A 13,475-nucleotide genomic window follows, 5' to 3' on the forward strand; every position below is an offset into this window, starting at 1 on the left:
ATACGGGTGCATAGGTGCTTCTGAATCGGGGTTTCAGGATTCTTTGGGTATAATCCTAGCAGTGGAATCGCTGGTTCAAAAGGCAGTTCCATTTTTAGTTTTTTGAGGAAATTCCATACTGTTCTCTATAGTGGCTGCACCAGTCTGCATTCCCACCAACAGTGCAGTAGGGTTCCTGTTTCTCCACATCCTCGCCAGCATCTGTTATTTGTTGTTTTGTTGATGATGGCCATTCTGACAGGTGTAAAGTGGTATCTCATTGTGGTTTTTATTTGCATCTCTGATGGCTAGTGATGTTGAGCATACTTTCATGTGCCTACGGACCCTCCGTGTACCCTCCTTGGAGAAGTGTTTGTTCAGGTCCTTTGCCCATTTTTTAATTGGGTTGTCTGTCTTCTTTGTGTTGAGATATGTAAGTTCTTTATATATTTTTTTTCTTTATATATTTTAGAGATCAATCCCTTGTCTGAGCTATCATTGGCAAATATGTTTTCCCATATGGTTGGTTCCCTTTTCATCTCGCTGATGTTTTCTTTTGCTGAGCAGAAACTCTTCAGTTTGATGTAGTCCCATTTGTTTATTCTTTCCTTTATTTCCCTTGCCTTAGGAGATGTATCAGTGAAAATATTGCTACATGGGATATCTGAAATTTTCCTGCCTATGTTTTCCTCTAGGACTTTTATGGTATGAACTTTAACACTACCTAGCAAGGCTGGATCATTGACAACAATCTAGGAGACTGAAAGCTTTGAAGGTGTGTAGGAAAGATGTCATCTCCATTTGGTAGACAACGTTACACAACTATTGAGTGGGAGGGCAATAATTCTAATCTTGATTCCTGACATCAATATTAACATTTTCTCTTTGGGTAAATGTGGAAGTAAAAGAAGTTTAGAGTAGTCTTATCACAAGACTTTTTTCTAACTTAGAATAAAGCCAAATTATAGTATTCCTACTTCCAGGTTGATGGTATCCAATCAATATTTTTACAAGACAAAGTAAAGATGTTTCACCTTTTCAATTTCAAACATCATATTGGTGTTGATTTAGCACATGTCTGCAGGGTTATATCATTTTCTTTAACTATGAAATTTTACAACCACTATGAGGATTCCAATATTACATAACACACTTCTGCAGTGTGATTAATCTCTGTCGATGTACTATTTCAGCTCAGAAAATTGCAGTGGTATTGGAAACTGATAGCATGGGCCTTTGACTTCTCTCTTCAAATACTATTATATGACAAAAGGTAAGACTAATTACAAACTGCACTTTTGAAGTTTGCATTCAACTTCAAAGAATTACTTAATTCTAAAGGCCTAAGACAGAAGCCATTTCTCATCAACTAAAGATGAAGTACTTTATTTGTAATTTCAATTAAAAAGAATACAGATGCAAAAGCCTTAACATTTTAAGAAATTTAATGCAGCAATATATAAAAAGTATTGCGACCAAATGTGTTTTGTCTTAGAAATACAGTTGTGAGTTAGCATTTTAAATCAATCAGTGTAATTCCATTATATTAATAGATAAGAAGAAAAGCTTAATTATTGCAGAAAAGCATTTGGCAAAAGTGAACATCCACTCCTGATAAAAATACTCAACAACTAGGAATAGAAGGAAACTTAAAATCTGATAAAGGCCATCTATTTAAAAAAAAACCCTACAGTTGACACTAAGGTAGAAGACTAAGCACTTCTCCACTATGTTCTGGAACCAGGTAGCTATGCCTCTGTCACAACTTGTGTTCAACATTGCATTGGGTGTTCTAGCCAGTGAAACAGGGCAAGAAATAAAAGGCATTCAGTTTGGAAAGGTAGAAATAAAATCCTCTTCACACACAGGTGACATTATTTCTTTGTATAAAATCTAGAGGATTCTACAAATAAACTGAATTTAGCAAGTTCGCAGGATACAAGGTAAACATACCAAAAATATTTTATTTTTTATACAATAGCAAAGGTCAATTAGAAGTCAAAATTAAAAGGCAATATCAAAATATATGAAATACTTGAAAGTAAATCTGACAAGTGCTGTGCAAGATCTCTACAGTAAAAACCCCACTTTTGAAAAAAATTAAGAATACCTAAATATATGAAGAGAAATGCCATCTTCATGGATCGGAATACCAAATATATCAATTCTCACCAAGTTAATTTATAAATGCAATACCATCTCAATTAAAATTCCAAGAGCCTCTTTTTTCTTTTTTTTCTTTTCTTTTTTTCATAGAAATTTGCAAGCTGATTGTAGAGTTTATTTAGAAATTCAAAGGACCTAGAATAGGCAAACAACATTGGAAAAGAAGAACAAAGCTAGAGAAATTCTAACTATTCTGCACTAAATTTAAAGCTACAGTAATCAAGACAGTGGGGGTAGTTATCAAAATAGAAAAATACATAAATGGGAACAAAACAGTCTAGAAATAAGTAAATAAATACACACACACCTGGTTTTTGACAAAATTCAAAGACAATTCAGTGGGGAAAATGTTTTTAACAAATGGTATTGGAACAATTAGCTATCCATATAAAAAAAAATTTGATCTATACCTTGCAATGGAATTGTAGACAGATCCAACTTAAAAGTATAAAACTCAATTTAAATTTAAAACCAAAAATTCTAGAAGAAAAAATTGAAGAAGAATTTTGTGCCTTTGAGTTAGGCAAAAGGTTCTTAGCTATGACACCAAAACCAGAAGGCACAAAAGGAAAAACTTAAGTTGGACTTCATTTGATACTATTAAGAGAATAAAAAGACAAGCCATAGACTGGGAGAAAATATTTTCAGATCACATAAATCATATTTATTTAGTATGTACAGAAATGTAATAAAGGAAACAAATAAAATAATAGAAAACATAACTCTGTACACACGCACACACTCCAAATAAGTATGCTTGAAATCAGGGCAATGCAAATTAAAACCACAATGAAATGTTACTATACGTTGTCACTATACATTTCTCTTATGACTGACTATACATTTAATAGAATGTCTAAAACTTAAAAGATTGAACATACTAAGTGTTGGTAAATATGTGGAGCAAATGGTACTCTCACAAGCTGCTTTTGGGAATGTAAAATTCCACTTTGGAAAACAATTTGGCATTTTCTCATAAAGTTATACACCTTTTATATGACTGAGAAATTTCACTCCCAGGCATTTGTCCACGAGTAATGAAAGTATGTGACCATACAAAGGCTCATACGTGGATATTCAAAGAAGTTTACTTGTATTACCACACCACTGGAAAAAAACCCACGTATTCCTCTGAGCTATTTTTACTCAACAACACTTCTGCTACAAAATGTATGACTATTTTCCATACCAACAACCAGTTTTCCATCTCTCAGAACACCATCTGGGTGTCCTGCAATTTAATCCTGACACCAACAACCTGGAGTTAGACCTCACAGATTCAGGACTGACCCACAAAAGTACACTAACCTCAGATGCCAATCACAATTCCCTGACCTTCCACATTTCTGACTGACTGGCTCTAAATCAGAGCCTCTAATGACCCCCTCCTCTGGGTCCATAATTTGCTAGAATGGCTCACAGAACCCAGGAAAGTGCTTTACTTACTATCACAGGTTTGTTATTTAAAAAAAAATACAACTCAGAAACAAAGGAAAAGATGAATCAGTTAAGGTATGGTGGAAAGAGCACAGAGCTTTCTTGCCCTCTCTGGGCTTATTACCCTCCCAGCATCTTGACGTGTTCGCCAACCTGGAAACTCTTTGAACTTCGTCATTTAGAGGGCTTTTTTTGAGATTCCATTATGTAGGTGTTATTGATTAAATCATCGACTATTGGCAATTAATTTAATCTTTAGTCTCTCTTATCTCTGGAGGTCGGGATGGGTGGGTTATAGCTGAAAGTTTCAACATGCCTTCAACCTGAACTGTCTAGGGGCCAAGTCATCTCATTGGCATGCCAAAGACTCTCATCACTCAGAGCCTTCCAACTGTTTTGGGAGCTGTCTGTCAGGATCTGGGAACAAAGACCAAATAAATACATATTTCTTATATCAAACCTCTCACTAGGTAAATAGATAAACAATAAAAGGAACAAACATTTGACACATGCAACAATTTGGATAATCTCAAAATAATTATGTTGATTTTGAGAAGCCAGACCCAAAAATAGTATATATTGTACAAATCCATTTGTATAAAACTTTAGATAATGAAATCTTACCTATATTGACAGCTGATCAGTGGTCACCGGAGAGCGAGAGAGATAGGAAAAAATTATTACTAAAAAGCACAAAGAAAAATTGGGATGATATGTTAATGAACATATCTTGATTGTGGCGATGTTTTCATGAGTACATACATATGTCAGTACTTATTAAATTGTATGATTTACATATGTGCATTTTATTGTGTGTCAATTATATCTCAAGCTGTTTTTTCTAGCGAGCTTTAAATTATACATTGCAGTATGCTCACTCCACCCCAAGGAGGTTGCTTTAGTTACTAGAGCAAAAACACTATAAGATGAAGTCCCACCCAGAACCACCACCTAACTAGGTGGATCTGGGCTTCTCTAGTTTTCTACTACATCTTGTCCTTAGAAAGCTTAATGTTTGGATCTTTTCCCACACTTCGTTCAGATGATACTCATAGAATGACTGTGGAAATGTCAATCACCCTATTTCTACCTATCACTCATGGAAGTGTGCTACCACTTAAAAATATCTTAATATATCATGCGTGGCACAGCAGGAAAGGAGCAATGGTAGCCAGGGAGGGGAGGACACTAGAGAATGAGCTTTAGAGTAAGATGAACACCTTTATTAGCTCCATAACCTTGGGCAAATCACTGACTCTGAGCTGCAATTTTTTTATTTTAAAAATATTTAACAAGTCTTACCTCACAGGGTTGTACTGAAGGTCTACATATAAAAGAAGGAAAGAACAAAACAATGCCTGGCTGAATGTGGAGCTCGTAAGGAATGCCTCTCTTTCTATTGTTGTTTGAAGCCCCCTCCTTAAGCCAGGGATTCTGTGCATTTCAATTGTCATCTTGCTTTTAGGACTCCAGCTGAAGCCTTGGGTGTAAACTGTAAACGAGGTTCTAAGCTAGTTGTTCTCCAGGGTGGCTGCATATTAGAATCATCTGGCGAGAGTAAAAAAAAGAATAACAAGTCTGATGTCTGGATCTACTCCTAGAGGGTTTTTTTCTTGCCATTTTGTTTTCGTAATGGGGTCTTTTGAAGAGCAAAAGTTTTAATTTTGATAAAAACTACTTTATCAGTTTTTTCTTCTATAATATCCACTTTCTATATCTTACATAAAAATCTTTGCTTGTCCCAAGAACACAGAGATGTTTTCATGTTATGTATTTAAATAATATTTTTATCTTTCAACTGTAGTTGATATACAATATTATATTAGTTTCAGGTGTACAACATAGTTATTAGACATTTATATGTTACAAAGTGATCATCCTGAAGTCTAGTACTCAGAATAAACACATGCCTAGCTGATCAGTTAATCTATGACAGATGAGGCAAGAGCATACAATGGAGTAAAGACAGTCTATTCAATAAATGGTGCTGGGAAATCTGGACAGTTGCATGTAAAAAAATGAGACTAGACCACCTTCTTACGTCATACACAAGAACAAACTTAAATGTAAGTCCCAAAACCATAAAACTCCTAGGAAAAAGACATAAGCGGTAAACTCTGTGACATTGATCTTAGTGATACTTTTTTTTGCTATGTCTCCTTGGGCAAGGGAAAGAAAAAAATAAACAAATGGGACTATACCAAACGAAATATTTTTGCTCAGCAAAGGAAACCATCAGCAAAATGAAAAGATGTCCCACTGAACGGGGGAACGTATTGGCCAATGATACATCTGATAAGGGGTTAATATCCAAAATATACAAGGAACTTATACAACTTAGCACCAAAAGAACAAACAATCCAATTAAAAAATGGACAAGGGAACTGAATACACATTTCTCCAAGAAAGACACACAGATGGCCAATAAATATATGAAAAGATGCTCATTATTACTAATCACCAGAGAAATGCAAATTAAAAACCACAATGAGATATCACTTTGCACCTGTCAGAATGTTTATCATCAATAAATCAACAAACAAGTGCTGGTGAGCATGTGGACAAAGGGGAAACCCCATGCACTCTTGGTGGGAATGCAGATTGATGAAGCCACTCATGAAAGCAGTATGGAGGTTTCTCAAAAAATTAAAAATACAACTACCTTCTGACCCTTTTTGGTATTTATCCAAAAAAAATCAGAAACACAAATTCAAAGATATATATGCTCTACATTCATTTCAGCATTACTTGCAATAGCCAAGGTATGGAAGCAACCTAAGTGTCTATCAATAGGTAAGTGGATAAAGAATATATATAATGGAATATTAGCCATAAAAGGATGAAATCTTGCCATTTACAGCAACATGAATGGACCTAAAGGGTTTTATAGTAAATGAAATAAGCCAGACAGAGAAAGATAATTATGATATGATTTCACTTGTACATGGAATCTAAAAAACAAAGTGAATGAACAATCAATACAAAAACAGACTCATAGATACAGAGAACAAACTGATGGTTGCCAGATGGGAGGGGTGTTGGGGGTTAGGTAGAAAAGCTGAAGGGATTAAGAAGCACACATTGCCAATTATAAAAGCATTCATGGGAATGTAAAGTACAGCATAGAGAGAATAGTCAGTAATGTATTCCTGAAGGTTTTGACTTGAGTCTGTGGCACAACTGGGCAGTGAGATATTTAAAATCTTACCAAGAGATGTTAATGTAGGTTCAAGGGGGTGAAACACTGTTCTAATGTTTCCCAAATTTTAATGTGTACTGAATTAATGGGGATCTTGTTAAAATCCAGATTTTGATTCTGCATTTCTAATAAGCTCCCAGCAGATGCTGGTGCTGTTATTCTTGGGATGACACTTTGAGTAAAAAAGGCTTAACCCAGGTGAGCATCAGAATCACCTAGGGCTCCTCTAAAGCTGAGGATTCCCAGGCCCTGCACTGGGATGGGGTCCCAGCCTTGTGCTTTTATACATTAACCGAGTAAGTCTGATGCACTGCTCTTATTGACAACCATAGATTTAGTCTGACCTTTTACACATGAGGACACTGTGTCCCCAAGAAGCTGTGTGACCTTTGTCCTGATGTACCCTTCTCCCAGGAAAGTTCATAGTGAACAAAACATATTTTCAACCAGAACATTTCCCAGCGTATAGGTCCCCAAGTGCTGATTGGAGACTGCAATCTGCCGTGTGAGTGGCGCGTGACGGTCTCATTAACATACAGCTCAGAACCTAGCTGAGAAGCAGCCTGGGTGATGAATGGGGTCCTGGGTTCTACTTGAAGCATTATCACATAATATATCAGTTTTATGTCACATGAACTGGTGGTTTTATGGCCATTCTATTCAATTTGATAGGCCCCGTGTCACAGGCTGTTTTTAAGATGGCTAGAGAGCAGTTTTCTGGTGGTGATGTCATAGTGATTTATAAAACCCACTTCATGCATTGGCCACACATGTAAATCAGAAACATTTCTTTCTGGGAAAAATCGTCATTGCCATTGTGTGATAAATAGGTGCATATTCATTGAGCAGGCATTCATCAAGACACAGATTTGTATTCACTTTTCTACAGCCTACATGACCAAGCAATTAGCACCATGTCTAAGAAATTGTCCTGTGCAGCAGGATCCTACTAAATGGGGGACATGCAGCAAACTGAGCTTGGTGCCAACTTGACCCTAACTGTGCTGGAGCAGGATGGCTGGGGACTCAGCTGGAGATACCAGAGCATCAATCTGGAAGTGGAGGGGAAAGAAGAAAGGAAGCATTTTTAAAAAATCTCTAAGTTGCAGGATTGTGACTTAACAATATTCTTTATCTTATTTGGTCCTTAAACATGCTGCAAGATAAGAATTATTATCTCCATCTTTAAAAGAGGAAAAATAAAGTGAAAAGACTCATCTGAAACTGGAAGCCAGGTCAGTCTGACTGGAAAGGCTGTGCTCCTTCTGCTACACTCCAGGGTTGTTACAGAAGAGGAGCCGCCCCTGCAGGTCAGCAAAGTGAATGATACCGCTGTGCTACCAGGTTTGCCAAGGCCAGACTGCCATCTGCCTCCCAGGCCCAGCTGTGAACCTATAGAGCTCTACATCAGAAGTGCTAATCCTGTAGCATAAAAGGTTGAATAAAATGAAACTCTAAAACTCTTTCATTGATGGATGAAATCAAATCTGTTAAATATTCTTAGATGCTTTTGTGAAATAAAATTGTAATTAAATTTAAGACTTCCTAGAAATAATTGGTACCAGAAATACAAATAAAATAAATTTGAAAGAAATATATTTTATTTTCTAAGTATGTGTGAAATTTGTTGAAGGGAGACTTAGAACATTTCTCTGTGAACTTATTAAGACATTATACCTAAGAAAGAGCCAGCTTATTTTAAAAAAATCATTGACTTTTGTAAAACTTTCAATGTTTGTAAGTCACTTTCACAAATATCATGTGGGCCTCATGACATTTCCATGATGTTGGCAGGTTATTATGTAATCCATTTTTAGATGAGGACATCAAGTTTCTGAGACCCACACATTGGGATCTGACCTTCAGAAATAGTCACACAGCCAGTAATCAGGGGGCAGATCTCCACACTCTAAATCTCATAGGCTTCCTGCTGCTCAAGAGAATACCTTCTTTATTTCTTAAACTAATCTTTAATTACAGTTAACATACCATGTTGTGTTAGTTTCAGATATACAATGTAGTGATGAGACATCTATATAACTTATGAAATGATCACCCTGACACCACACAGTTATTAGAATATTATTGACTATGTTCCCCATGCTTTACTCTACATTCCCATGACTATTCTTATAACTATTTCTTAATCCTTACATCTTAGAAAATATCTTTAAAACCTATTCTTCTGTTTTCCCAAATCTCCATATGAAAACAAGGAAATCTTTACACTAACAGTTACAGTAACAAAATACAGCCTTTCCTTCTCAGAGAGATAAGAAATTAGTTGACTCAAATATTTGGGGACTTCCTATTTAATTTGGTGTCCAGAATGTTATCCTGAATTGGATATTTCAAGTCTGTTTTCCTCATTTCATCATTTCTTTCTAAATGTAAAATCAAAGGTGGATATTCAGTAGACAAAAAAAAAAAAAAAAAAAAAAATGCAGAGGCTTCTGAACTCCAAGTTTAGTTGAGAAAATATATAATGTAAACAGGATGTCCCACAAAACAAATCAGAAATAGAGAAGAGAGATCATAGCTCATCTCTTCATAGTGGAAGAGAGCTGAGAGGACTGGTTTTGGGAAATGATTCTGGGGCTTCCTTGATGTCATGGATGTTTGGTGATTTTATCCTGAGGTTACGAGGTCACTGGGTGCAGTGGAATGAGAGAGAATGTTTCTATCAATATCTTAACAGAAGTGAATTCGAGCTGTGTAGAGAGGAGGGGCAGTGGTCTGAAGCAGCAGTTATCCAGAGCACATGAGAAAAAAGGAAGCCCTTTAGGCAGTGGAGTGGTCTGGAGCTTGACAGCAGTGACCACCTGACATCTCCAGGTGAAGTTGGTGGTGGTACCCACATTCCAGAGGTGCTAGGAGCAATCTGTAATCCATCTTGTTGTACGAGACACCAGGCTTCCATTCCAGTCTTCTCTTGCCACTATTTTCAGCCAAATTAATGAATAATAATAACAATATGCGAAATTTAAGCCAGATATCACATGGATTTTCTAATTTGATCTCCAAGACATATTTACAAAGTAGAATAATTACCCCTCATTTTACAGATAAGGAAAGAAGCTTAAAGAGATAAAGAGGCTTTCCCCAATGTCTTGTGTGGAGCTGAAGTTTGGACCCAGGCAGTGTGCCTGCAATGCATTCAACAGGCAGTTCTGACGTTGAAGCCAGACTGTTTTTCTTATGCAAATTTTCTTATCATAAACTAGTGGCCTAGAAGATACCTGTTAATAAACAAAAATCCATTTAATTGGCAAAGGCAAAGAAACAAGTCTATTTACCCACATATGGTAATAGAAGTTAAGTAGATACGAACACCTGGAAGAGCTAGCTGACTGGAGAGGCCTCAGGTCGTCGTCGTCGTCGGCAGCCGTCCGTCTCGAGAGACGATGGTGTAGCTTCTTCAGAGTCTATCTGCACCGCCAAGAATGGCTGTGCAGTCCGACTCGGGAGTGACATGGTATCTGTCTCCTCCCGTGTTGAATCGACATCTTGCGATGACGCTGAAGCTACAGAGCCTGGGCAGGGTAATATGGAGGGTCTGCTGTTGCCCATGCAGCAGACCCCCCCTCTCTTCGCAGCTGAAGGGTCCAAGGGAAAGACGGAGTCGATACAGCTTGGCTTCAGGTGCGCCGCAGGAGTTGCCGGTGTTGACTACAACGTCAAACCGCCTTAGGGACTCCGGCTCCGGATTTTCTGTCGGGGTTTACTCCCTTAGCCTTTCCCCTGAAGAGGTATGCCGCAAGGCAGCGGAGGTTTTTTGGAGTCAGAGTTTTCCTTCTCTGATGTACCCTGACTGGAAGATCGAACCAGCGACACTTAGCTCGCAGGCCGACGCTCAATCCACTGAGCTAAACCAGCCAGGGCAGAGGCCTCAGGTATAAGCTGATAATGTCTACAGGTATCATTATATACTGGAATACCTACATTCTCATTACAAGGTAAAGCCACTTCCTCAGAAGCCCTTTCCCAACCTCTGGGCAAGGTTTCATCACCTGGGTATATACTTCTATAACGTCCTGTCATTCACTTCCTAACACTCATCTGACTTGTGTTTGTTTTGTGCTTGCAAGCAGAACTACATTTGTCTGGTTCACCAGTGATCCCTACAGGTAATACAGAGTTGTGTGTATGGTAGCTGTAAAGAAATGTTTGTTAAATTGAAATGGAAAAAATGTTGTAGAATTTTGGATGACCTGGAAAAATTTGTATAATCATTAGGTGAAAGGCAATAAATTAGAAAACTATCTGATACCATGATCCAATTTTTGTAAAAAAAAGTTGTCTTATAGGCCTAGCAACACACTGGGAAGATATATTCTAAACTATAACAATGGTTTTCTGGATGGTAGATTGTAGATGCTTTTCATTTTTTTTTTTTCTCGACTAGTTTTTCAATGATTAACATGTTTTACTTATCTAGAAAGAAAATATCAATAATACACTATTTGTAGACTCTACTGAGGAGGACTGAGTCTTCTTCAAAGGTGAAGAATGATGAATGAGTGCTCATCTGCCCCCTGTACATGTGGATCTCAGGGAAATAGCAGGCTCCAAGGTAGGGCAGGTGAAGAGGAGGTAGAAAGGAACAAGGAGAAAGAAAAGGAGGTGATAGAATGAAAGAAGGGAAAGAGCATCAGTGAGGGAGGGAGGAATCCCATTCTCTAATAACTTAAATAATCGAGGGACAGAGTTAATCCTTTTTAATAATTCTTAATGGCTACAGAGATATTTTAATTTCTTTTTAGATCATTAAATAAGGTCAGCTCAAGGCAAAGTAATGGAGTCTTGTGACCTACTGGCCTTGTTTAATACCACTGCTGTCAACTTTTAATCAAAAGGTACACATTTCTAGAATGTGGTTCAAGCATCACATAGAAACTTATGGTTTCTTAGCTTTCTTAATTAAAATTTTAAGACTTGGGGAAATAACTTTAAAATACCACAATTTTTCCTAACATTTAGGGCTTTGTTGTTTAATCTGCACATTTGCTATAGAGGACTTTTTAGTAGTGATTCTGAGCAGAGAAACATGAAAAAGAAAAAAGAAAAATGATTTGTTCTAACCATTTGGTTAGGTCACTAAGGCAAGAGATTGTTTCTTCTCATTGGCTTGCCTATAACCCCACTGTAAAAAAATAAATAAAAATATTCATAAATCAAAGGCATTTCTCTACACCAACAATAAAATCTCAGAGATAGAAACTAGAAAAAAAATCCCATTTACTATAGCAACAAGAAAAATAAAGTACCTAGGAATAAATTTAACCAAAGAAGTAAAAGACCTGTACTCAGAAAACTATATAACCCTGAAGAAAGAAATTAAGGAAGATACAAATAAATGGGAGCATATACCATGTTCATAAATGGGAAGAATCAACATCATTAAAATGTCCATACTACCCAAAGCAATTTATAGATTCAATGCAATCCCTATTAAAATACCAGCAATGTATTTCACAGACCTAGAATAAATACTTCAAAAATTTATATGGAACCAAAAAAGACCCCGAATAGCCACAGCAATCTTGAGACAGAAGAATGCAATAGGAGGAATCACAATACCTGACATCAAACTATACTACAAGGCCACCGTGATGAAAACAGTCTGGTACTGGCATAAAAACAGACATAAAGATCAATGGAACAGAATAGAGAGCCCAGAAATAAACCCAGGCCTCTACGGTCAACTAATATTTGACAAAGGGGGAAGGAACATAAAATGGAATGAGAAGAGAGACTCTTCCAACAAATGGTGCTGGGAGAACTGGACAGGGACATGCAAAAAAAAATGAAACTAGACCACCACCTTACACCGCACACCAGAATAAACTCAAGATGGATCAAAGACCTAAATGTAAGATGTGACACCATCAAAATCCTAGAGAAAAACATAGGTAGGAAAATTTCAGATATCCCATGTAACAATATTTTCACTGATACATCTCCTAAGACAAGAGAAATAAAGGAAAGAATAAACAAATGGGACTATATCAAACTAAAGAGCTTCTACTCGACAAAAGAAAACATCAGCAAATGAAAAGGGAACCAACCATATAGGAAAGCATATTTGCCAATGATAAATCAGATAAGGGATTGATCTCTAAAATATGTAAAGAACTTACATATCTCAACACAAAGAAGACAGACAGCCCAATTAAAAAGTGGGCAAAGGACCTGAACAAACACGTCTCCAAAGAGGACATACAGAAGGTCCATAGACACATGAAAAAATGCTCAACATCACTAGCCACCAGAGAGATGCAAATAAAAACCACAATGAGATACCACTTGACACCTGTCAGAATGGCCATCATCAACAAATCAACAAGCAACAAGTGCTGGCGAGGATGTGGAGAAACGGGAACCCTAGTGCACTGTTGGTGGGAATGCAGACTGGTGCAGCCACTATGGAAAACAGTGTGGAATTTCCTCAAAAAACTAAAAACGGGACTGCCTTTTGAACCAGTGATTCCACTGCTAGGATTATACCCAAAGAATCCTGAAACCCCAATTCTGAAGAACCTATGCACCCCTATGTTCATAGCAGGGCTGTTTATAATAGCCAAGTGCTGGAAACAGCCTAAGTGCCCATCTGTAGATGAGTGGATTAAAAAACTGTGGTATGTTTACACAATGGAATACTATGCATCATAGAGGAAGGAGGGACTCATGCCAT

This window comes from Furipterus horrens, unplaced genomic scaffold (assembly GCF_987537825.1).
Source record: "Furipterus horrens unplaced genomic scaffold, mFurHor1.1.pri manual_scaffold_1, whole genome shotgun sequence".
Classification (NCBI taxonomy): Eukaryota; Metazoa; Chordata; class Mammalia; order Chiroptera; family Furipteridae; genus Furipterus; species Furipterus horrens.